This window comes from Macaca nemestrina, chromosome 4, assembly GCF_043159975.1.
Source record: "Macaca nemestrina isolate mMacNem1 chromosome 4, mMacNem.hap1, whole genome shotgun sequence".
In the NCBI taxonomy this organism is placed as follows: Eukaryota; Metazoa; Chordata; class Mammalia; order Primates; family Cercopithecidae; genus Macaca; species Macaca nemestrina.
This window is the reverse complement of record NC_092128.1, coordinates 29,925,088-29,951,863: the sequence shown is the minus strand read 5'-3', so window position 1 is coordinate 29,951,863 and position 26,776 is coordinate 29,925,088. Positions and strand designations below refer to the sequence as shown.

The 26,776-nt window shown below is 38.8% G+C and overlaps 1 protein-coding gene and 1 long non-coding RNA gene across 6 annotated transcripts in view; one reads left to right on the top strand and one right to left on the bottom strand.

The window, feature by feature from the left end:
- LOC139362738 (uncharacterized) overlaps window positions 1-22,106 on the bottom strand; it is a 31,717-nt gene extending 9,611 nt beyond the window's left edge. Inside the window, exons 1-3 of the long non-coding RNA XR_011621985.1 lie at window positions 21,999-22,106; window positions 21,224-21,292; window positions 20,047-20,135 (exon numbers count right to left, since the gene is read on the bottom strand). This is a non-coding gene — a long non-coding RNA (uncharacterized lncRNA). The remainder of the gene's footprint in view (window positions 1-20,046; window positions 20,136-21,223; window positions 21,293-21,998) is intronic.
- LOC105471408 (adenosylhomocysteinase like 2) overlaps window positions 1-26,776 on the top strand; it is a 212,411-nt gene that overhangs the window by 25,680 nt on the left and 159,955 nt on the right. For 2 of the 5 annotated variants that reach the window (XM_071094519.1, XM_071094518.1), the window contains exons 1-2: window positions 21,780-22,553; window positions 24,038-24,184. The exons of the other annotated variants lie outside the window; for them this stretch is intronic. The gene's annotated coding sequence lies outside the window, so the exon portion shown is untranslated. Of the gene's footprint in view, window positions 1-21,779; window positions 22,554-24,037; window positions 24,185-26,776 lie in introns of those variants that run through there. 5 annotated transcript variants of the gene reach the window in all.

Sequence of the window (26,776 nt, the reverse complement as noted above, 5' to 3'; positions counted from 1 at the left end):
TATGTATTAAACGTTAACTTCTTTTCCCCGCTCCCCCAGCCCTTGGAAACCTCTATTCTATTTTCTGTCTCTATGAATTTGCCTATTCTGGGTAACTTCTCTTTTTCCTTTGGTGTCTGGCTTATTTTACTTAGTATAATGTTTTCAAGGTCCCTTCATATTGTAGCATGTATTAGAATTTCATTCTTTTTAAGGCTGAGTAATATCTATTGTTTATCCATTCATCTCTTGATGGATATTTGGGTTGTCTTCATATTCTTTTGGCTATTGTGAATAATGCTGTTATGATTATTGGTGTACAAGGCTGGATGCAGTGGCCCACACCTGTAATCCCAACTTCTGGGAGGCCAATGTGGGAGTATTGCTTGAGGCCAGAGGTTGAGACCAGCCTGGGCAACTTAGCGAGAATCCATCCCTTCCAAAAAAAAAAAAAAGTTAGCTGTGCATGGTGGTGTGCAACTGTAGTCCTACTTACCGAGGAGACTGAGTTCGAGGCTACAGTCAGCTATTATTGCACCACTGCACTCCAGCTGGGATGACAGAGTGAGACCGTCTCAAAAACAAACAGACCAAAAAATTGGCGTGCAATTATCTGTTTGAGTTCCTGCTTTCAATTATTTTGGATATATACCTAGGAGTGGAATTGCTTGATTACAGATGATTATTGTGTTGATCTTGTATTCTGCAATTTTAATAAACTTGTTTATTTGTTTTTTGAAGATTCTTTAGGATTTTCTTTGTACAGCATCATGTTATCTACAAATTATCATTTTACTTCTTCTTGTCCAATGTATGTGCCTTTAATTTCTTTTCTTTTCATATTGCACTGTCTAGAACCTCCAGTACAATGTTGAATAGAAGTGGCAACAGTGGACATATTTGCCTTGTTTCTGATTTTAGAGGAAAAGTATTCAGTTTTTCATCATTAAGTGTAATGTTCACTGATAGTTGGTAGGGCAAATTTCTCCTAATATATCCTTTATAATGTCTTAGTTTTGACTGACTAAGGGACTGAATAAATTGGCATGTGTTAGTGAATATCACCTCTTGACATTTATATGTCTTTTAGCTATAAGATTAAAAATCCCTTTCTGTCTTGTAGAATGGAGCAACCCTTATGACACCCTGTAAGTTTCTACTTTGAGTCCTTCAGTTTTTGAATTAGTGAAATTACTTATCTAAATTTGCAGTTCATAGTCTGCCTGTCCATATTAAAGTCTAGGGTGTCTAGATTGTGACCAGAACCAGTGAAGCCTTTGTGTTCTCTGATGCTGTTTTAAAGTTTATTATAATTTTCCCTTCTATGGGGAAAGATTCTGTGCTGTTTTCTCTTAAAGTAAAATATATGTGGTTGTGTTTTTAAATAGTTGTAGTTTATTTTACAGTCCAAACCTGTTGTTTCATCTATTCCCATAAGATCCACAGGCAGCATCCTTCTCCATTTGGATGGGGACAGTTTATATACCTTGATTGGTAAGCCTGTGTCTGTGCCTTATCCCTTAAATTGTAAACTCCACAAGGACTTAGACCATGTCTTTCTTGTTCACTATATTGTTAACAGCTGGCAGATAATAAGTTTTTTTTTTTTTTTTTTAAATGAAAGAGTGATTAAATCAGTCTGTTTTGTGATGCTTGTGTGAAGAGGAGTGATTAGTGTAAACTGGCTTTGCTTTAGGGTTTTCATTCTCTAAATTCTCGAAGCATTCTAGAGTAGGGATTATTGTCTATTTAAACAGGACTTTTTTCCAGTTCCTTCTTAGTAATTAAGCTATTACCAAGTTTATTATTCTCTTACATACGTGCATTTTAAAAATTTGAAGCACATCTCACCTCCTTTACAGTTTGGTAAAGGCTGCCTTGGCCTCCCAAAGTGATGAGATTACAGGTGTGCGCCAGTGTGCGCACTTTTGATTCCCAGCCTTATTCTCTGTCTTTGCACCTCAGTGATGCTCCAATAAGCATCATCTGTTTTTCTCAAACTGCTTGGTATAATGGTAACTCATATAGTTTGATAATGAGGATATCTAAAAATGATTATTTCCAGTTCGAATACATCCATTAATCTGCACACTTAATCCTCAATTTTTTCTTGTCACACTGCCTTCTGAGTTATTATAGAGACTTATACATTTTGTGGTTTCTAGAGTCTTTTTGAGTGAGAATCATTGAGAATATTTGTGTTTTTAATCTCTTCTGTTTATCAAGCTGATCTGCTTTTTGTTAATTACTTGGCTGGCTTTCAGTGGATCTTGCACAATTTAATGCTGGCACATAATAAGTTCGTAATAAATGTTTTTGATTATCGAACTGAGCCCCAGTCATGAACCATTGGTTTCTAACATATTCTTTCCCTTTAGCAACCCAGTTACCTCTGCCCTTAAATGAACATAATTGATGCCGTGACATACATGGAGACTTTAGTATTAATTTTTCAGTTCTTATATGTAACACTCTTAGGTAGAGTCTCTGTCAGATGGCACTGATAATTCATCCTTTGGAAAGATCCCAAGGGCTTTCAGGCTCTCTGGCTAGATGTTAACAACAGGAACAGTGAGTAGTATATAGCAACATGATAATACTTGACAGTTTTAAAGCAACACTGGTTTTATTTAAGATCATCAGGTTAAACCAACTAATACTCCTTTGGCTTAAAACCTACTTTGTAGTTTTTGGTGTTTAGTATACTCTTTTTCTCCAGAATTGTTCTTTATATATGTAGCAGAGGCTGCACGTGATGGCTAACCCCTGTAATCCCAGCACTTTGGGAGGGTGATGCAGGAGGATTGCTTGAGCACAGGAGTTTGAGACCAGCCTAAGCGACACAGTGAGACCCTACTTTTCCAAAAAATTAAAATATTGTCTGGGCGTGGTGGCACGTGCCTGTAGTCCCAGCCACCTGGGAAGTTTAAGTGGGAGCATCACTTGAGCAAAGGGGTTTGAGGCTGCAGTGACTGCACTCCAGCACGGGTGACAGAGCGGGACCTTGTCTCTGATTGATAAGTAGGTAGGTAGGTACGTAGATAGATGATTGATTGATAAATAGATAGCAGAGATCATAACAAGTCTGTATCCCACTTGAAGATTAGGAGACTCAGCAGGAGGGCTCTTGGCTTAAAAAGAAGGCAAAGGTGGCCAGGCGCGGTGGATCATGCCTGTAATCCCAGCGCTTTGGGAGGCCGAGGTGGGTGGATCACGAGGTCAGGATTCAAGACCAGCCTGGCCAAGATGGTGAAACCCCGTCTCTACTAAAAATACAAAAAATTAGCCGGGCGTGGTGGCGGGCACCTGTAATCCAAGCTACTGGGAGGCTGAGACAGAGAATTGCTTGAACCCAGGAGGCAGAGGTTGCAGTGAGCCGAGATCGCACCATTGCACTCTAGCCTGGGCGACAGGGCAAGACTCTGTCTCAAAAAAAAGAAGGCAAAGGTGATAGGTATTTTGGGACTCACAGTCAGACTCATGAAGCCTTTGTCCCAATCTTGAGAAGGAGAAGGGACCCTTAGGAAGATTGGGACCTTGCCAAGATGAAGCATGTAGCAGAGTATCAAAGAATACTCTTTTTAGAGCACTTACAAATATGAATTAATTCTTTTTTTTTTTTTTTTTTTTGTGAGACGGAGTCTCGCTCTGTCGCCCAGGCTGGAGTGCAGTGGCACCATCTCGGCTCACTGCAAGCTCCACCTCCTGGGTTCACACCATTCTCCTGCCTCAGCCTCCTGAGTAGCTGGGACTACAGGCGCCCACCCCCTCGCCTGGCTAGTTTTTTGTATTTTTTAGTAGAGACGGGGTTTCACCGTGTTAGCCAGGATGGTCTCGATCTCCTGACCTCGTGATCCGCCTGTCTCGGCCTCCCAAAGTGCTGGGATTACAGGCTTAAGCCACCGCGCCCGGCCATGAATTAATTCTTATGGTAGCACTGTGACAGGCAATTATAGTTTACTAATGGCGAGACCAAATAAAGTGAAATTCAATTAATGTTTGTTAAATGACATTAAGCATACTTAGTGCTTGTCCAAGGCTTCAGAGCTATAAATGCAAATGGTAAACATTGTATTTTGCTAAGACAGCACCTCAGTTTCTCTCTCTGTAAATATAATCCCAGAGTTACAAGGTTGTAATTAAGAAATTATTTTTTTTATTTTTGAGACAGGATCTCACTCTGTTGCCTTGGTTGGGGTGCAGTGGTTCAGATACAGCTCACTACAGCCTTGACCTTCTGGGACCGAGTGATTCTTCTGCCTCAGCCTTCCAAAGTGCTGGGATTACAGGCATAAGCTGCTCTACCTGGTCAAAAAATATTCTTCTTGAATATTTAGAGATTAGAATGCAAATGTTTCAAAATATACTTGTTTAGGTTTTCATGTTTCATGCATTTTCAAAGGAGTAAAGAGAATTACAGAAAAAAGAAACAAATGTAGTTTATAGTTATATCTTTTCTGCTTAAGTATTATGATTTAGTTAATCAAACACAAGGTAAAAAGCTGAACTTGAATTCTTGTTCTGTAGTACTTTAACCAAGTGTTTATTTCACAAAATCAAAATATGACCACTTGGTTTAAGAATTACAGAATAAGAATTCAAGTTCAGTTTTTTACCTGTCTTTGAAATGTTAGTGTAACATCAAAATGAAGATATCTTGCAGATAGTTAGAACTGGATTCATAGTGGAAGTTGGGAAGAAAGGATCAATAAAAGCTTTGGAAGGTATCAGAAAGGTCCCAATCATAATGGTAGCTACACTTTGATTGGTATGGAAGACAAAGATGGCTAATGAGAGTACCTTAGGCACAAAGCACCATTAATGGACAGAAAGAAGAAAAAGTATTAGCAAAATTACATTGTTATCCTACAACAACATAATTTTACCTTTGTGTAACTCCTTATACCTTTCAAACGAGTAAAATCCATTATCTTACTTGATACTGAAATAGTTTGAAATAAGGCAGGTGACTTAGTGCAACATGTTAATTTTAGAGAAATTAGCTAGTACTGTTTTTTCTAGAGACTCTGATTATATTATAAAGACAAAACCTAGATACTTTACATTGAATTATTTTGTACTTGATTGGCACATTGTTAATATTTTTCTAAGAAACAGCAATTTCGTTGAACTAGAGCCATGTCTCAATTTTCTGTCTAGCTTTCTTTGTAGCACCATACTCCTGTAAAACCATCAATGTTCATTTAACTGTGGATCACTTTGGCTTTTCTTAACTGGCTAAAGCAGTGTTATCCACAAGTTTTTATTTCAGAGAAGATAGAACGTTGTAAATAACCTGAAGGTGCCTTTATAGCTACCCTTTTATTGTCTCTGAGGGTAGGTCACAGGCTGTGATGGGGAAGAAGAAAAGGGTTCCAAGGTTTGAGAAAAAGGGGTGAAAATTTGAATAATTTTTTGTGGATAGTGAGCAACTGAATTAATCAGAAATGCAGTAGGATTTCTGGATTAATTAGAAAGTAAAGAATTAAATTTTCTAGTAGTGGCTACATTAAAAGTAAAAAGGGCCAGGCACGGTGTCTCCCAGCACTTTGGGAGGCCAAGGCGGGCGGATCATGAGGTCAGGAGTTCGAGACCAGCCTGACCAACATGGTGAAACCCCGTCTCTACTAAAAATACAAAAATTAGCTGGGCGTGATGGAACGTGCTTATAATCCCAGCTACTTGGGAGGTTGAGGCAGGAGAATCACTTGAACCTGGAAGGTGGAGGTTGCAGTGAGCCGAGATTGCGCCATTGCACTCCAGCCTGGGGTGACAGAGCAAGAGTCTGTCTCAAAAAAAAAAAAGTAAAAAGAAACAAGTGAAATTGATTTTAATATCTTCTACTTAACCCAATAAATTAAAAGGTTATTATTTTAACATATCAATATAAAAATCTTAACATATCAATATAAAAATTAAGATATCTTGCTTTTTAATTTTGTACTTGAGTCTTTGAAATCTGGTGTATATTGTGTGTCTGAATTTGACTAGCTACATTTCAAATGTTCAACGGCCATATGTGGTTAGTAACTTATCTATTGGACAGTGTAGGTTGAAAGTAATTAAAAATAAATTTTGAACTGCATATACACTGTCATCTCTTACATGAGTGTGTGTGTGTGCGCGCGCGTGCGTGTTTAGCAATTCTTAGGGTTAAGACAATTCATCTGATAGACCTGGGTTGATGAACTCAACGGAAGTTGATGTGAATAAAAATGAAAATGAGGGCTTGGTGTGGTGGTCCACACCTGTAATCCCAGCACTTTGGGAGGCCAAGGCAGGCAGATCACCCGAGTTTGGGAGTTCAAGACCAGCCTGGCCAACATGGTGAAACCCTGTCTCTACTAAAAAAAAAAAAATTAGCTGGGCCCGGTGGGAGGCACCTGTAATCCCAGCTACTTGGGAGGCTGAGGCAGGAGAATTGCTTGGGCCTGGGAGCCAAGATTGCACCACTACACTCCAGCCTGGGTAACAAAGCAAGACTCTGTCTCAAAAAAAAAAAAAAAAGTGAGATCGAGTTCAAAGTGAAGTAATTGCAAGAAGGCAGTGCCAGTACTAAACGAAATACCTCTGTCCTGTATAGACACATCCACTTTGTTGAATGGAAAGCTGGCTTCTTACTACCCTTCAACTACTTTATTTTTTCTATTGACTTGTAATAAATACTGTCTACCTGGAAGTCAACATGTTACAATTAGAATGTGAGGATTAGAAGAAACGAATATAGGTAGGACTAGGAAAAAATAATAGATTACAGTGATAAAGTACGAATTTTAAGAATACATGCAATAGTATGAAAATCAAAAGATATAAAAAGATTGTATATCAAATATAAAGCTCTTATCCTCTACCATCTGATTCCCTTCCTTGGGAGTAACCAAAATAGTTTCTTATGTCTTACGTATCTTTTAGGAGTAGCCTATGCATTTACAAGTGTATATATACTTTTTTGTTTTTCCTTCAATAAACCAATAAAATATTTATATCCTTTTGAAAATATACAAAAGGTAGCATACAGCACACACCATTTTACATCTTGCTTCCCCCCTTGCCCCGCCTTAATCTGTCTTGGATCTGCTTTGTTGTTTTTAAAGTCTATATAATATTTCACTGTATGAATGTACCATAATTTATGTAACCAGTTTGTTATTGATGGTTATTTAAATTGTTTTCAATATTTTACCCTTGCAATCAATACTGTAATGAATATCTTTGTGTGTATGTATTGAACACATATGTGAGTTACGTGGAATAAATTCTTATAAGTAGAATTTCTTGTTCAAAAGTTTTTTTTTTAATTGTATAAATATATCCAAATGCAATAGAGGTTTTACCAGTTAACACTTCCAACTAGTACTGTGTGAATAAACTTTTTCTTAAATAAAACTGATTCTACAAACTGAGTCTTAGGAGAAAACAAAATTTATAAATAATAAAATTTTTATTGTGCTGTTGAAGAGGCATAGATAACCCCCTTTTGTCTTGACATGATCATTTTGAGCAACCTCAGAGGAGCCCCTAGAGTTGCAGAGGCATAGACTGAAAACATCGATAACCAGCTCCCTTTATTTTATGTATGAAGAAGAGAGCTCTACAGAGATGAAGCTGTTCCTCCAAGGCCACCCAAAAAACAGAAAAACATGAACTATAGAACCCTCAGATAGGAATAGGAATGGCTTGGAAATTTATTCAGAAGTGTTTTGTGTAACAGTTAACCCCCAATTAATTACTTTTTGAGAATGAAACCGTTTTAAAATAATATTTGCTGTTTGATTTTGTTTTAGTAAGCTTCATGGTTAGTGGAGCCTTGGCAGCCTAAGGGATTCTTGGAGTAGAAGAGGGAACTTGGTGGTCAGAGACAAGTAAGGGAAAAAGTCCTGCCTTCATGTTTCTGACATAGTGACGACTGATATGAAGAGCAAAAGGGGCGAAGACTAGCGGAAGAGAATGAGGAGGTGGGGGGCAAAAGGATCTCAAGTACCTACCCAGTGCCTGGTGCATGGTGACTGCTCAGTAATGCCAGTTCCTTACTGGTGGAAGTATGGACTGGTCTAACCATTTTGAAGGATGGTACTAAATCGTATTATGCATTATGTATACCCTGTAACCCAGCAACTTTTTTCCTGTATATATATATATGAAAGAAGTTCTCACACAGGTTTATAAGGGGTCATTCATTTCAGTGTATTTGTTCTTGTGGAAAGTAATTTGTTGTCCATACCCTTTCCACAGTGATGGGTAAAATGTGATGATAGATTTATACCTCAGTTTGAAGTAATGGTCTAGATATGCACCTGGCAGTCTAAGGATCTTAAAGACATAGTGCTGAGTAATAACAGAAAGAAAAGGAATGAGATATGTACAACAATAGCATTTATATACATTTAAAAATGTATGTAAGTAAACCATATTACATACTTTACAAGAAAACATGTTAACACATTAAACACATTATAGTGATTGCCTGTGTTGGGGATGATAGGAGTGGAATAAAAGAGAATAAGCAAATAAGAGTAAAAATACACAAATGTGAAACTTCATTTCTGTATTGAGGTGATCTTTAAAGCATCTGTTGGATAATTAGGAGGACACCTACAGATCAGAACCCCTGTTGTCTCCCATTCTCCCATTGTGGTTACCTTTGGGAGTAAAATTTCTGATAATGAATTACCACTGGAATATTTTTTGTTGTTAATTTAACTGAAAGTAAATCAGATTCACGGTTCTGAATTTTTATTTTTATTTTTTGCCTTTAAAAGGCCAAAAAAAAAGAATCCCCCATCCTTCACTTTTTCTGTCACTGTGTGTTCTGTTTGATTGTTGCTTAAATACAAAATATACTAACCTTATGCCTAATTTAAGTACTACGTGTATACCAGCACTACATGATACCATTCTTAGAAGATAATACTTAGTGACATTAATAATTCATTGGGAGACTTCTCCATGTTCTTTTAGATAATTGCCTTTTCTGATTAAAGCTTGGAATATCAATAGTTGGAATAAAGCTGTCACTTCTTTGATCTGTTACCCATTATAAAATTTATGTCATTTATCTTGCTTTTTTAATCTCTGCTTATGGCAGATAAAAGTACTGACAGACTCCCAGAGAGTTCCCTGAGATACCAGGTAAGATCTTGGGTAGAATGGAGTGTAGGAAACAAACAGTTCCTATCGTAAGCAATTTTTGTTGCTAGAACAGTGTCCTTTTGTAGGTCATGAACTTTTGAGTAGCCTGAGTTTTGAGTTAGCCTCAATTAAGGTTTTTGGTTGTTTTACCACCCAGGCTCCAGATTAGCAACTGGAGACAGGAGCTGTGATGGAATTAAAGTAACTGTGGCAACCATTATAATGTAAATGAGTCTTCTTGGGAAGGAAGTTGAGAGCGTGGGCACTTGTTAGAGCATTACTTTATTACATCTACAACTAGGACTGAGTAGCATTTTGCTATTTTAAAATCCTGCTCCTTGGACACCATCAAGTCCTGTGTTATTCCAACCTTCTTTTAGTTTTCTGAGAAACTAACACCAAACTAATATGTATATAAAATAGAAAATGAATCTCTGGTGTGCTTATCCTCTTTCATTCACATTAAGACCTCTTCTTTCTTTAATAACATTACCTTTTTCCCACTGCTTCTGGCAATAACACTCAGCACCAAGTCTCTGATAAACAAAGAAGGCCACTTAGGTTTCTGAGAGATGTGGTGTGTACCTAGTATACTCTGATGGCCAAGATTTGGCTTATGGTGGAACAAGTGGTGCCAGGGCCACTTCTCAAGTAGCACAAGAGCCACAAATCTTTGGTCTCAAATCTTAATTTTTTTATATTAGTCTTTAAAATTTTAAATTATTTTAAAATTTTTTTCAATAAGTCTTTTGTACTCCTAACCTTTGAGTTTCAAATCATAAAATTGTCTATAAGTTTTAGAGTATTAATGTAGGTTTACTCTTTGTGGATTTAGAGATTAGATGACTGGAAGAGAATAATAAAAGTGAAACTGAAGTAATTACCAAACTGAGGTTGAGTTCTAAGTACTGTATTTGTTTACTACCCCACAATGAGTCCAGTGATTTTAACAACAGGCTTGTAAGCAAGAAGCTTAAGGTTCCTATTGTTATGATGTTGGTGCTAGGCAAATAGCTTCCCTCAACCTCAGTTTTTCTCTTTGTAAAGGAAGAGTAAAAACAACGACTCACTCTGTTGTGGGGAAATATTTACAAAAAGAAATAAAATTTAACTGGTAGTATGGTCAAGAATGTCAGCTGAGGTCGACCAGGTGAGATAGCTCACATCTGTAATCCCAGTGCTTTGGTCAAGGCGGGCAGATCATCTGAGGTCAGGACTTCGAGACCAGGCTGGCCAACATGGTGAAACCCCATCTTTGCTAAAAATGCAAAACTAGCTGGGCGTGGTGGCACGTGCCTGTAATCCCAGCTACTTGGGAGGCTGAGGCAGGAGAATCGCTTGCACCCGGGAGGCGGAGGTTGCAGTGAGCTGAGATCACGCCTTTGCCCTCCAGCCTGGGCAACATGAGGGAAACTCCGTCTCAGAAAAAAAGTCAGCTGATATAAGACAAATTCTGAATTTTAATGTAATGTGCCTTAGTTATGCCTGGTTAGCCTGTGCCAGTTAAGGCTTTTTACTTTGATTTTAAGTTTCCTTCCTCCTACTTCATCCTTTTGTTGAGTTGTCATTCAGATCACAACAGATACTCCTGTGTAACTGTCTTTGTTGGCTTAGTCTTCAGAAGGTGGGTTGATCTTGAATGTCAAATATTTGAGTATTTATTATATGCAAAGCTTGGAACTGAGTGCATAGGGAATAAATATAAAATGTATAAAAGTGTGATTCCTGCTCTTCAATATACAATCATTCAAATACGTGTAGACAGCTTTGCTCTTACTTTTCCTATCCCAGATAGTCTCTTCTCCATGGAAATCATTCCTGCTTCTCTTTGTCGTTCTTCATATGATGTAGTCGGCCAGGCCATTACTACCATCCTGGCTATCAGCATCATTTGTAAGAGGTCATATTTCAAATTATAATTCTCAGGGTGTTGCTTGACCTGCTTCAGTTTTCTTCCTTGTTCAGGTCACTGTACTGTTACTTTATTACCTATGAATTTGTATTAACTTTTAAGCTGTCAATTCAGGACAAAGGCCCACCTTAAGCTTATAGTCAACTGAACTCTCATCAACACATGCTAAAATTGATTTCAATTTTTTTTTTTTTGAGATGGAGTCTTGCCCTGTCACCCAGGCTGGAGTGCAGTGGTGTGATCTCGGCTTACCACAACCTTCACCTCCTGGGTTCAGGCAATTCTCCTGCCTCAGCCTCCCTAGTAGCTGGGATTACAGGCATGCGCCACCACCCCTGGCTAATTTTTTGTATCTTTAGTAGAGACAGTGTTTCACCATGTTGGCCAGGCTGGTCTCGAACTCCTGACCTTAAGTGATCTGCCCACCTCAGCCTTCCAAAGTGCTGGGATTACAGGCATGAGCCACAGTACCTGGCCTGAAATGGATTTCTTATTCGCTGTGTACTTCTAGAAAATAAATGCATGTATATTTACCCTTGATAAATTTTATTTTGTATTTTCAGCACATTGTTTCTATATGTTCAGATATTTGATCTTTTATAATTTTTAATGATATCTTTTATATCTTTAATGATATTATTTAATTTTTATAGATAAGTTTAGATCACCAGAAAATTTATAAGCTGCCATTTAAAGCTTCACAGTATTGATAAACATCTACTAAGATAAGGCCAAATAGAGAGTTCTGTGGCAACTATTAGTTACTTCTGTCCAGATTTATGTTAACCATTGATTAATAATCTGAGAATGGTTGTTCAACCAGTTATAAATCTATCACTTAACTAGAATAAGAAAGTTAATCTTGATTTCAGCGATATGTTTTGGACCTACTTTATGTTATTTCTCTGATCTTTTAGTTTAATAATTTTGTCAAAAGTAAAATGAGGTTAGCATGATTGTTTTTCTTCTTGGTGAACCCCATTCTGACTTACCGTGTTCTCTGTACCCCTTCCCTACCCCACCATAGGCTAACATAGGAAATCTTTGTTAAACCTTTAATCTATGATTTCAAGAATCTAGTCTCTTTTTTTCCTTTGAAATTGAGAAAATTAAAATTGAACTTTATTGTCTCTAGTCTTCTGGCTTCTCTTCCATTTTTCATGAGAGATCATGGAGATCTTAGGCTGTAATTTAACTGGTCCTAGATATTTGCATTTACTAAAAGCTACTGGGTGCTCTTTTATTATCTTTTCTCCTATTTCAGGTTTCAGTTTCCTCTTAACCATTTGCATTCTCTTTTCAGTATGGAAAATTACTCTGGATAAAGAAAATGCAAGCAAAATAAGAGTTGAATAGATTCGATTTTCTGTATTACTTTTTAACATGGTAGAAGGGCCTGTCTCATGTTTTTGCATATAACATCACTGAAAAAAGACTACATGTTTGCACTTTTTGTAAGCTTATATTGATATTCTGTTATGTGCCAGGCACTGCATTAGATTCTTGGGCTCCAAATATAAATAAGATATGGTCTCTGTTCTCGAGGAGGTCACAATATAATTGGAGAGATACATATTTATGTAAATATTTACCATATAGCAAGAGCTGCTGGCCAGGATCAGAAAATACACTTTGAGGGTTAGAAAAATAAGACAGGGATTTATGCTGAATGAGGTGGCGAAATGTACATATTCAATATGCTATAGGAGGAGTCATGAATATTTATGAAAGGAGAAACATGTACATGCACAGTTGAGCTTCTTACCCCTTTATGAGTTGCATGTACAGAGAAAAGGCAGCATTAGCATCATTCAATGGTGGAGTTTTTGAGCCTCTGGCCTCAAAAGGTGAAGCAGAGGACATGAAAAGCCTCACTGCGCATCCTCTGTAGACTGGCCAGAACCACTCCGTGGTTGGTGGTCTCCTGTTAGGAAGGAATGCTGGTTGGTGGTTGTGAGGAAACCACAAAAGGGAGGGGCAGTGTCAGGAGGCTGGTTTATATTAGCAGTTGAGCAAGTAAAAAGGCTGGTTTCTGTTTAACCCTTAGGAAAGAAGCCTAATGGTGGGCAGCGAGGGATGGGTATAATGAGGCATGTCTGACCTTTCACCTGGTCATGACTGGGAACTCAGATTTCAGGGTTTCTCTGGGGTCTCCTTGGCCAAGAGATGGTCACTTCAGTCAGTTGAGGGGCTTAGAATTTTATTTCTCAGGAGGAACAACATTCCTTTTCATGAAGAATAGCATGTAATAAGTTGACATGAAAATGGAGGGTAAAGGCTGTCCTGATGTGTTTAGAAATCTTAAAATAATCCAGGATGGTTGGAATATGGAATAGGAGTCTCAAGAAATGAGGTTGGAAGTGGGACCATATCAGAAAGGGCCTTATATTCTTTGCTAGAATTTGGACTCCAGGAGGCACAGGAGTGTCACTGAAGGGTTTTAAGCTGGGGATGTGATCAAAACCAAGCCTGTCTAGTCCTTCCTTGTGACATACTATATAATTAAGTTTAGTCTAAGTTATGTTGTGGTAACAAACAGTCCCCATATTTCAGTGGCTTATAATAACAAGGATATATTTTTTGCTCATACTACATGTCCATTGTGTAGCTTTGTTCCAAGACTTAGGCTAAATGCTCCTATCTGAGACATTGTCTCTTGTAGTAGAGAGAAATGGGCATTGGAAGAACCACTTGCTCTGAAAGTTTCTGTTCAGAAGTGGGATATGCCATTTCCTCTTACTTCCTAACATCATTGGCTAAAGCAAGTAATGTGGCCAAACTTGATATCAACTGGACAGGTTGTCTAATTCTCCACCAGGAAGGAGCAGTGATTTTTGAATAATAATGGCATCTATGTACGTGTATCAAATTTTATTTCTTTGCTTTCTGGGATTACCTGGGAGCATCTGGTGGCTGTGTTCCCAGTGATTTGAAGTAGCTTGAGGGAATAAAGCTAGTTGTAGGCAGAGAAATGAGATACCAGAAAATATCGTGGCAGCTTTAGTTTGTTTCTCTTTTCCCTGGGGCTGTCCTGGTTCCTGAAACTTTCCTTTGTGTCTGTGAACTAATAGGAGAGTGCCATGATCAGATGTGCATTTTAGCAAGATTATGTTGGATGCAATATGGAGAATAGGGAGAATGCATTAGAGTAAAAGCAGGAATAACAGTTAGTGCCTTGTGTAGAAAGAATGATTAATAATCTGTTTCAGATACAGAAGGACAAACTAAGGGCCTGGCAATGGAAATGGAAAAATGTAGGATTCTTTTAGAGTTACCTGAGAGCCTGGCTATTGTGGGGAGAAATAGAAGGAAGAGAGTTATGTCCAGGGAGGGCATTTGAGTGGATGGTGGTGCCTTCACCAACATAAGGGGTAAAACAGGTCAGAGGAGAAGATATTTTAGACGTTGAGTTTGAGGTGTCTGTGGAACATCTAAGTGGAGATGATTAGTAGGCAAATTGGATAAACTGGTATCGAGCTCACAGGATGTAAAGAGTGTTATTAAAATGATGGTTCATGGAATGTAAGGGTAAGAAATCATGGGTAAGAAGGAAGGGAAAAAAGGAGATGACCGAGAGACTGAAAGTAAAAGAATTAGTAAGCTAAGTCTGTGAAATTATATTAGAGAAAATTAAACAAGCAAGCTAAAAAGCCAGAGAACAGGATACCTAAATTAGCCATTATGGAGGTGGAACAGTTTCTAGTGGTGATAAGGTCTGGAGAAACCTTGGTTGTGCTTAGCTGAGTTAGAATGGAGCAGAACGTCATTGGAGATGACATTAAGGAACTCAAAGGCTAAGGTCTTTTTGGGACACCCATGTGGATTGTTGCTTGTTCAGTGTGACAGAGACTCCTAATTGTCTACTCAATATCCAGTTTCTACTTCTTCCTTATTAGCAGAACACTAAGCAGTATGCATTGGAAAAACTATACATAGAATTAAATTCAACTGCATATAACAGTAACCCCCAATAACAATGCCTTATATTGTATATGGGTTTATTTTTGTTAAAAAAATCAGCTTAGTTGCACATCTTTTATAGAATGTATGGTATTTATTAGATTCTAACTTGAGTAAATTATATACATGATTTATTAAATCTGGTCAGTTATAACCCAGAATATATGTATTGTGTTTTATTTATAAAGAAGTATATAGATAAACGTTTACAAGATTGTTATGATGGCTCCTCCACAGGAATTAGAGACCGAGACTCCTGTCATTTTTCTCTCCATTGTTCTTAGTATGCTGCTTCTATCATTAGGGATGCTTTCATGGCTTAAGATGACTGCTGGAGCTCAGGGCATTATTTCAACATTATATGAAGCAAGGAGGAAGGGGGAAAAGGCAAAAAGGGCATCCCAGAAGCCCCACCCAACAACTTCTGTTTACATTTCATCTGATAAACTGAGGTTGATGGTGGAATTTAGGATGACTAGAATCTGAGAGAGGAATCTGATAGATGGCAGTAACTAGGGAAAGAGATGAGAGAGTTGAATGGCATGCCCTTGAAGGAGCTGCTTTTTTATAAGAGAGTGAAGAAGTAGTATTCTGGCAGAGTGTGGCAGGTGCAGAGGTTCTGAGGGGTGTGTGTGGGTGAGGGAAGTTTATCAGACATTTTTCAGGAATTAACAAGGAGGCAAGTGTGGCTGGAATAGAGTAAGGATGGGGGAGGGTTGTGGAGATAAGGCTGGCCTGGCAGGTAACGAGCCAGTGTCATATATGGTGTTAAAGGTCATATTCAGGATTATGCTTTAGCTTTTGCTTTAAATGAGATAGAAAACCATTGGAAGGTTTTGAGCAAAGAATGACAGGATCATATTTAAGTTTTGAAAAGATCGCTCTGGCTGTAGGGTTGAGAATAGAATGAAGGGGTCAGGAGACCAGTTAGGAGGTTACTGCAATAACTAGCGAAGAGATGATAGTAGTTTGGAGCAGATAATAGCAGTGAAGATGAGAGAAGTGGCCAGATTCTGCATATATCTTAGTAGAGCAAAAAAGATATGCTAATGTATTTGATGAGCGTTTGAAAGAGAAAAGTTTTAGATGACTTCGAAGTCTTTGTCCAGAACAGTTGTAAGCATAAAAGCAATAGGGAGAAACTGTCCAAAATGAGGACAATTGCATTGGTACAGTGACCTTCTGTAGGTGTAGTCAGTGCCTTCCTGTTTTAGTATATTCTTGTTTCTTGTCTCTTTTTCTTTTTTCTCAGTGCACATTTAACTAGTTTTCAATACATTCGCTATTTTGCTCAGTCAGCAAATGACTGTTAACAATTACAAAGTTGATTCAGCCTTTATTGGTTAGGCTTCTTTGGTTGCAAAACAAACCAAAATTGACTTTGTTCAATTGACTTAAGCAAAAAAGGTGGTAGATGGATGAGAAGGAAGGAGGGGAAAGGATAATGGAGGTAAGTCACAGAGTAAGGAAATGCTAAAGAATTACACGTTGGGGCTGGGTGTGGTGGCTCACGCCTGTAATCCCAGTTACTCTGGAGGCTGAGTCAGGAGAATGACTTGAACCCGGGAGGCAGAGGTTGCAGTGAGCCGAGATCTTGCAATTGCACTCCAGCCTGGGCAACAAGAGTGAAACTCCATCTCCCGCCAAAAAAAAAAAAGAAAAAAAAATTACACCTTGGGAGAACCCTGAACTAAAGTATCTCACTGAGATCTAAGTATCATAATGGACATAATGGTTTTTACCAGGGTAACGTCATCTGGACAAATCACTCATATCATTGAGTATCTAATTTAATAATGGTACTGAGCTAGATACTGGGGGCAGGGAGTAGGAGGGGGGCAGTCCAAAGCTGAATAAAATATAGTACATACCTTTGTAATAGAGTAGAATTCATAAATCATGGCTATCACTTATTCAAATTAGAATGTAATAAATACCATAAATGCTACAAAAGATATTAAAGACGATTAGATGATTTTGTATGACTAACCATAGCAATATTTAACATTTTAGACATAAATAGATTTTAAAGGAAAGATAAATGTAAGAAAATGTCAGATAAATTTTTTTTTGCCCACTAAAACAATGCAAAATATTTACGTTGTGGAGACATAGTAAATTATGGTACATTCATAGAGCATAATACTAAGCAGCCATCAGAAATGATGTTGCACAGATATGCCTAATGAGAAGGGGAAATGATCATTTTCTTTTAAATTAAAAACAAAAAACAAATTATGAAATCTCACAAATAGAAAATCTGAAATTGAACATGAGTGGGGTGTGTGTGTATGTATGAGAGAGAGAGAGTAGTACACCCTCCAATTTATTGAGTTCACTCAAGGAGTGTTTGTGTGTGTGTGTGTGTGTGTGTGTATGTGTGTATGTGTATACACCCCCCAATTTATTGAGTTCACTCAAGCCTTATTAGATATTTTTTTTTGAGACAGAGTTTCACTCTTGTTGCCCAGGCTGGAGTGCAGTGGCGCCATCTCGGCTCACTGCAAACTCCACCTCCCAGGTTCAAGCGATTCTCCTGCCTCAGCGTCCCTAGTAGCTGGGATTACAGGTGCCTGCCACCATGCCTGGCTAATTTTTGTATTTTAGTAGAGACAGGGTTTCTCCATGTTGTCCAAGCTGGTCTCGAACTCCTGATCTCAGGTAATCCGTCCACTTTGGCCTCTCAGGGTGCTGAGATTACAAGCATGAGCCACCGTGCCTGGCCCCAAGCCTTATTAGATTTGAATGTTAGTGTGAATAGTATATTTGAGGTGGAGGTGAGGCTAGTATGGAAGGTGAAGATAATAGTCAGGCTATTGTAATTATCTAAGTAAGAGAGGATAAGGGCCTGACCCTAAGATAGGAAGTAGAAAAGAGGGAATCTTATGGGAGAGATGTTAAGATGATGGAATTGATAGAATTTGGTGACTGACTTCTGTATGTGTGTGTGGGAGTGGATGCTCTGTGTGATAACAGAGAAAGATGAGTTTCTAGTCTTATATGATTGGATAAATGGTCATACTCCCTCCTATTTATTTAACAGTACCTATAACATGGGAGTAGAAAGCTCTGAAAATGTCATATGATCTGTTTTAAGAAAAAAGAGGATGAGGGGAAATACTGAGAGAGAGGAAAGTGAGGAATTTCTTTTGAAGACTTTTTGGAAAAACTTGCTATTTCAATTCATTCCCCTTTTACTCCTAGTTGTACTAGGAGTAAACATAGTAGTTTAAACTAGTAATTAGTAATTTACTAAATTTAAACTAATAGTTTCCAAGTCTGAATTTTAACAGTCTCGACTGATTTTTAAGCCTCTATGTTATTTTGAGGATCTTGTTTTTATCAGCTATACCTTAAAGAAGCTTAGCTTTGAAAGAGCTTTGTGACATAACCAGGTTTTGGAAAGATCAAGGTATGAAAATGCTATAACTTTGAAGGCAGCATTAGGGAGTTTGCTTGTGCTTTCTTTTTGTGTTTTTGGTTTTGGTTTTTTTTTTTTGAGACAGAGTCTCGCTCTGTTGCCTAGGCTGGAGTGCAGTGGCATGATCTCGGCTCACCACAACCTCTGCCTCCCAGGTTCAAGTGATTCTCCTGACTCAGCCTCGTGAGTAGCTGGGACTACAGGCACGTGCCACCATACCCGGCTAATTTTTGTATTTTTTTTAGTAGAGATGAGGTTTCACTATGTTGGCCAGGCCGGTCTTGAACTCCTGACCTTAGGATCCACCCACTTCGGCTTCCCAAAGTGTTGGGATTACAGGCATGAGCCACTGCACCCAGCCACTTGTGCTTTCTTGGAAACAACATTAATGCTGTGGTTGAATCCTTCCTTTGTTTAAACAAACCAAAAGTAAGATTTGAAGGCTGCTTGGTGGGCTGAATTTCTCTTTTGGTAGAATGTTTTAGCTTTCTGAAAATAAATAGACCTCTTTACTTTTTAAAAATAGCTTTATTGAGATATAATTTCATACTACAAAGTTCACTCATTTAAAGCATACAATTCAGTGAGTGATTTTTTTTCATATTTACAGAGCGTATAACCATTACTGTAATTTAATTTTGGAACATTTTCATCATCCCAGAAAGAAACCTTGTGCTAATCATTCCCTAGGCAACCGTGAATCTATTTTCTCTCTCTGGACATTTCATATCATTTGCCTATTCTGGACATTTCATATAAATGGGATCATAACCATATGTGTAGACCTTCTGGCTTTCAAAGTTTCTTTTTTTTTTCTTTTTTTCCTAAATGATTCCTGTGTTTATTTTTTTTACTTACTCTGTTGCCCAGTCTGAAGTGTGGTGGCATGATGATTGCCCAGTGTAGCCTCAACCTCCCTGGCTCAAGCCATCCTCCCACATCAGCCTACTGTGTCCTACTGGGACCACCATGCTGTGCACCACCATGCCTAATTTTTTTTTTTTTTTTTTTTTGAGACAGAGTCTTCTCTATTGGCCAGACTGGAGCGCAGTGGCGCAATTTCAGCTCACTGCAACCTCTGCCTCCTGGGTTCAAGTGATTCTCCTGCCTCAGCCTCCCAGGTAGCTGGGATTACAGGCATGCATCACCATGCCTGGCTAATTTTTTTTTTAATTTTATTTTGAGTAGGGACGGGGTTTCACCATGCTGACCAGGCAGGTGTTGAGATTATAAGTGTGAGCCACCGTGCCTGGCTTTTTTTTTTGAATAGAGATGGGGGTCTCACTATGTTGCCAAGGCTTGTCTTGAACTCCTAGACTCACGCGGCCCTCTTGCCTCAGCCTCTTAAAGTGTAGCCACCACGTCCAGCCCTAAATGAGTTCTTTTTGTGTTCCATAATTTTTAGAGTTCACCCTAAATTTTACAGTGTCTATAGCTTGATAAATTTGCTTGATACTTAAGTCATGCTTATATCCTTCTTATTAAATGCATAATATATGTCACATAAATAATTTGTAATGCATTTTTATAGACATTAAAAGATATTCCTTATTGATATTGTTCCAATGTCTTTCATTTATAATTTCTTATTACCATTTTTGCTTCTATCTACTACTCACTTTCTAGCTAAAGTGTTTATACTTACAGTGATGGAAAGTTTTTGACTCAGACCTTCCTTATTGCTGCACATTATTTAATTTTACAGTGTTTGGTAGAAGCAAGGTCAAGAGTTTACTGAAAAGAAAATGAAGCCCATTAGGAGACTATTAGGTATATCTTAATATTTCCTTTCTCAGTTCCTTTAGACCCTTCCTCATTGTATTATCTGGGTCACACTGGTTGAGGGATTCTACCTTCCTAGTGTAATGTCAGTTGTGTTTAGAACTGCCTTGACATACATACCTGCTTTGTTGGTGTCCTCTTCCATTGGTCACCAGAGTACAGAGATACTCAGTTCCAATGGTAAAAATAGTATACATTCCTTTTTTTTTTTTTTTTTTTTTTTTGAGAGGGAGTCTCGCTCTGCCACCCAGGCTGGAGTGCAGTGGCTGGATCTCAGCTCACTGCAAGCTCCGCCTCCCGGGTTCACGCCATTCTCCTGCCTCAGCCTCCCGAGTAGCTGGGACTACAGGCGCCCGCCACCTCGCCCGGCTAGTTTTTTGTAGTTTTTAGTAGAGACGGGGTTTCACAGTGTCAGCCAGGATGGTCTCGATCTCCTGACCTCGTGATCCGCCTGTCTCGGCCTCCCAAAGTGCTGGGATTACAGGCTTGAGCCACCGCGCCCGGCCTAGTATACATTCCTTTAGTTAGAATCTTCTTAGTGCAAATAACCTTTGACCTATGAGTCCTGTCCATGCTAAAAGGCAGAACATTTTTCACTTTTTTCTTTGAGTTTCTCTTCCTGTGACCTCCCCCTCCTTGTTATATGTTTACATTTGACAAAAGGGGAAAGAACACTCAAGATTCCTAGTCACATGCCAGATAAATATATAATAGACATTATTTTAAATCTATAGCTGAGCTTGTGAAAAAGTAAGGAAAACCCTTAGGGGAAAAAAATGATGAGGGCATTGAAAATCAGTGTTAACTACATAAGCTAAAGCTACGGCTGCTCTGGGTGACTAAGAGACTTTAGTTTTAACAAATGGTAATAAGAGGCTTTTTTACTCCTCTGCAGAAAGCTAAGTTCCTCAAAGGGCTACCACATTATTGAAAAGATGATCTAGAAAAAACATTTGCCCTGTGGTATAGAGAGATGTCAAGGAAGTTTGTCCACTCTGTGTGGGCTTTAGGTGAGAAAGGTTTCCCTGAGAATTTGTTACCTGGGCTTGTCTTCACATAGGTTCGGTTTAGGATGTTCCTCTTTCTGTGCGGTCCAGGAAACCCAAAGCCTAGAAATTAACATATAAAGTAGTCTTGAATCTGCAACAGTTCTATGGCATCAGACTGAAGCAAATGCAAAACTTCTCTACAGGGATATCCTCAATCTAGGCCACACCAAATCTCACAGCTAAAGGTGCTCTTAAAAAAAAAATTTTTTTTAAAAATAGACCTTCAAAAAATATAGTCACTGAAACTTAAAATTTGGTGGACAACATCAATGGTAGAATGGATACATTATGGTATATTCATACAACAGAATACTATTAAGCAATGGAAATGAATAAATTGCTGCTATGCACAAGATCATGGCTGAATAACGATAATGTTGAAGGAAGGAAGCCAGATGTAAAATAATATGTACTATGTAATTTTATTTATGTAAAGCTAAAAACCCAACATAGGATGTTAGGGGTCAGTATAGTAATTTTTGAGGAAGAGGGAAGGGATAGTGATTAGGAGGTGGGATGAGGGAAGTTTCTAGGGTGCTGGTAACCTTGGATTTTTGTCCTGGGTGATAGTTACATGGCTGTTTCACTCTGTTATAATTCATTGAATTTATCATTTGTATACTTCCTCCATTTAATAGAAAGCAGATAAGGAAAATGTAATAAATATCATAGAAAAGATAGGATAAATAGAACACATAATAAAAGATGGTAGAGATAAATCCAAATGCATCAGTAATCATACTGAATGTAAATGAATTACACTTACTGAAACAAAGACAGATTGTCTGTTGTAGCATGTTTTCAAGATGGCTGATGTTAGTTCCTTCCCTCCACATGTGCACCACCCCCATCTAGTGGTGGAGTTTATTCCTCTGCTCATACCAAATCTAGGCTGGCCTTAGTAACTTGTTTGACTGGTGAAATGTGGCAGAGATAACATTCTGGGACTTTCAAGGCCAGTTCATGAAAAGTTTTGCAGCTTCCATCTAGGCCTCTTTGAACATTCTCTTTTGGATTGCTGTACTATGGAACATTCAGTCTGGGAACCTAGCTGCCGTGCTGTGAGAAGTCCAAGCCAGATGGAGAGGCTCAGCTTAGCTCCTAGCCAACAGCCAACATCACCTTTCAGCTGTGTGAGTGAATAAAGGAATCATCTTGGACATTCCAGTTCCAATAGGCATCATATGGAGAAAAGCCCAGGCCCTAGGCATATGGCTCCCAGTCTAGTCATCCTAAATCAATGGAGCCACCGTATCTGAGGCCCCAGATGTTGTAGAGCGGACACAAGCTGTTCCTGCTATACCCTGTCTGAATCAGAATTGTGAGTATAATAAAATGGTTGTAGTTTTATGCCACTAAGCTTTAGGGTAGTTTGTAGTGGTAGATAACTGAAACCAAATTTGGTACCTTGAAATGAGGTGCCGCCAAAACCTACAATTTGCATTGGCTTTGGAATTTGGTGAGGGTTGAAGATGGAGGGACCTTGAGAAGACAGTGAGGGCTTGAAACACAGTGAGAAAAGTGTTATTGGAGGCTGGGAAAAGAGTGAACCTTTGTTATATAGTGATACAAGGTTTATTGGTACTGCCACGTGTGGTTACATAGACCATAGAAAATATATCTAATGACTTCAATATATCTAAGGAGATTTCTAGGCAGAATGTTGAAAAAATGTTACCTAGTTTTTTCTAAGTATGATAAGGTACAAATAGATAAATGAACTAAAAAGTGAACAACTAAGTTTTAAAACAGAACTTAGAGGAAATATTTCTAACCCAGGAATGGTTGTGTTACTATAGAAAATAAAACTTTCTCATCTCTAGTTGCTTCAAATGGCCAATAACTTTTATTATTATTATTATTATTTTGAGACAGAGGTTTTCTTTATTGCTCAGGCTGGAGTGCAATGGTGTGATCTCGGCTCACTGCAACCTCTGTCTCCCGGTTTCAAGCGATTCTCCTGCCTCAGCCTCCCTAGTAGCTGGGATTACAGGCATGCACCACCACGCCTGGCTAATTTTGTATTTTTAGTAGAGATGAGGTTTCTCCATGAAGAACTCCCGACCTTAGGTAATCCGCCCACATCAGCCTCCCAAAGTGCTGGGATTACAGGCATGAGCCACCGTGCCTGGCTGACTTCAGAAAGATTTAAGACAGTGCCTCATAAAACCTTTCAGTTAGATAAAGGGATATCTAGAAGTCTTAAGGGAATACTTCTTAGGCTCATCTGTTAAACAGTAGGGCTTCTAGGGATCTTAAGAGTGTTTTCTTACAGTAGCCTCACGTAAGACTTGAGATAGAAAGGGTGGATGTGGCTTTTGTCTGCTGGAGTGAATCCCAATAAGATTCATAGGAAACCCACAAGATTTTAAAGAAATCGTAATAATAAAAGAGCATTCAGCTTGGATTAAAAGGAACAGAGACAGTAGAAAGTGAAAATAGGCCTTTAGATTTCCAATCATCTATAGGCAGGAAACAAGCTAATAAGGCCACTCCATTGCAAAAATTAACCCATCTCTTAGGTAAAAAGAAGGATAACTCAGAAACTGGGAGGGTGGAGCCAAGGGTTGTAGAGAGTCATTCTCAAGGTGTAGGACTTGGCTGTAATAGAGGAACTGGTGATGTGTGTCTGATTAGATTTCAGAATTGTTATGGGCCAGTAACTGTTATGTGTCTCCTGTTCCTTCTCCCTTTTTCCTCACATTTTGAATGAGAGTGTCTATTGTGGTTATCCTAAGTCAGTCTCACTATTGTATGTTTGTATGTTGGGTGTGTGGGAGCAGATAATTTGTTTCTTTAATTCAGATCAGGAGGAACTATACTGCAGTAGCTGTACCTGAGGAACTGCATCTGAGGAGCCTCAACCACATCTGGACCTGATTTAGATATCGAGATTCTGGACATCAAGCTGATGCCATAATGAAATGAGACTTTTGAAGGTCTTAGAAGAGGGTGAGTGTATTTTGCATGTGGGAGGGACTTGTTGGGGCCAGAGGGTGGTCTGTGGTAGCTTGTCTCCAAAGTGGCCATCACCAATTTCTTCCCTTCTTGCCATTCAGAAGTGGAGTCTATTTCCCTTGTCCCCTTGAATCTGGGCTGGCTTTAGCAACTTGCTTAACCCATAGAATGTAACTTTCTGGGACTGCAGAGGCTAGGTCATAAAAAGCCTTGCATCTTCTGCCTATATTCCTTGGAATCCTCTCTCTTGGACTGCTTGCGCACGGAACCCAGCCACCGTGCTGTGAAAATCCCAAGCCAGATGGAGAGGACACATGTAAGCACTGGTTGATAGCCACATTGAGCTACCAGCAAACAGCCGGTATCAACTGTCAGCCTTATGAGTGAGTGAAGGAACCATGTTTAATAATCCAGCCCTAGCAGACACCACCTGGAGAAGAGCCAAGGTTTCAGACTTATGGCCCATGTTAAGACATCTCAGCCATCTTCATCCTTTCAGGGCACCCCACCTGAGTTCCCAGACATTGTCATTCAGAGACAAGCTGTCTCTGCTGTGCCCTGCCAGAATTTCTGGCCCACAGAATCATGAGAATAATAAAATGATTATTGTTTAACACTACTAAGATTTAGAATAGTTTTTAAATTTAGCCATAGATAACTGGAACATGGCCAGGTGCAGTGGCTCACACCTCTAATTTCAGAACTTTGGGAGGCTGAGACAGGCGGATCACCTGAGGTCAGGAGTTCGAGACCAGCCTGGTCAACATGGTGAAACCCCGTCTCTACTAAAAATACAAAAATTAGTCAGGTATGGTGGTGCACGCTTGTAATGGTGGCAGGCACCTATAATCCCAGCTGCTTGGGAGGCTGAGGCAGGAGAATCTCATGAACCTGGGAGGTAGAGGTTGCAGTGAGCTAAGATTGTGCCACTGCACTCCAGCCTGGGCGACAGAGCAAGACCTTGTCTCCAAAAAAAAAAAAAGATAACTGGAACATTGCCAAACTGAATAGAAAATAATCCAAGTCTATGCAGTTTATAAGAAATACATCCAAGACATCAGGAATGAGAGAGATTGGAAATAAAGATATGAAAAAAACCTATTCCAGAAGAAAGCTGGTATAGCAGGTTAATAGTAGACAAAACTGATTTGAAGGCAAAAATAATTATTTGTTTTAAAAATTATCAGAAAAAAATTGTAAAAGGAAGAATTAAGCTTCTTTCCAAATCAGTATGCATCCTATAGCGTGGCCTTAAAATATATAGATAGAATACAAAATATGTAGATAGAATATAGGAAGAAAATACATAGATACAAATATGAATAAATTTATAAATCTATAAAATGGGGAAATTTAACATGTCTTTTTGAGTAATTGATGGTCAGACAAAAAAACTTGAGAAAATAACAAGATTTGAACAAACAACCAACAGGCTTCATTTGTTGGATATGTACCAAGCCCCACACCTAATAGATAAGAATATACATTCTTTTTAGGGAGTTTTTAAAAAATTGAACACACACTGAATTCATAAATCAAGTCGCAACAAAACCAATGAATGGATATTATGCAGACTATTCTCATACTCAATTCAGTTAAGATTGAAATTGAGCAAAAAGATAACCAAAATAATTTCATATATTTGGAAATTTAAAAGCATACTTCTAAGTAGCTAATAGAGCAAAGAAAAAATAATAATGGAAATTATAAGTAAAGCTGAATGATAATATAAATACTGTGCATCAGAATTATGGGTTACAACTAAAGCAGCATTTAGAGGGAAATTTATATCATCACAAAGAAGATGAGGGTAAGAAAAACTAATTAAGAACTTTAAGGCCGGGCGCGGTGGCTCAAGCCTGTAATCCCAGCACTTTGGGAGGCCGAGACGGGCGGATCACGAGGTCAGGAGATCGAGACCATCCTGGTTAACACGGTGAAACCCCGTCTCTACTAAAAAATACAAAAAACTAGCCGGGCGAGGTGGCGGGCGCCTGTAGTCCCAGCTACTCGGGAGGCTGAGGCAGGAGAATGGCGTGAACCCGGGAGGCGGAGCTTGCAGTGAGCTGAGATCCGGCCACTGCACTCCAGCCTGGGTGACAGAGCGAGACTCCGTCTCAAAAAAAAAAAAAAAAAAAAAAAAAAAAAAGAACTTTAAAAAAGCCAGAGGGAAATTTACAGCCTTACATGCTTATATTAGAAAACAACAGAGCTCTTTATTTATCAGTCTTAGTATTTGACTGAAAAGTTATTTTTAAAAAGAAATGAATAAAAACCAAGGAAAGTAGAAGGGAAGAATAATAAAAATAACAGCAGAACCGAATGAAATTGAAAACAGGCTGGGCACTGCGGCTCATGCCTATAATCCCAGCAGTTTGGGAGGCTGAGGCAGGAGGATCACTTGAGGTTAGGAGTTCAAGACCAGCCTGGGCAACATAGTGAAATCCCGTCTCTACTAAAAGTGTAAAAATTAGCCGTGCATGGTGGTGGGCACCTGTAATCCCAGCTACTCGGGAGGCTGAGGCATGAGAATTGCTTGAACCTGGAAGGCAGAAGTTGCAATAAGCTGATATCATGCCACTGCAC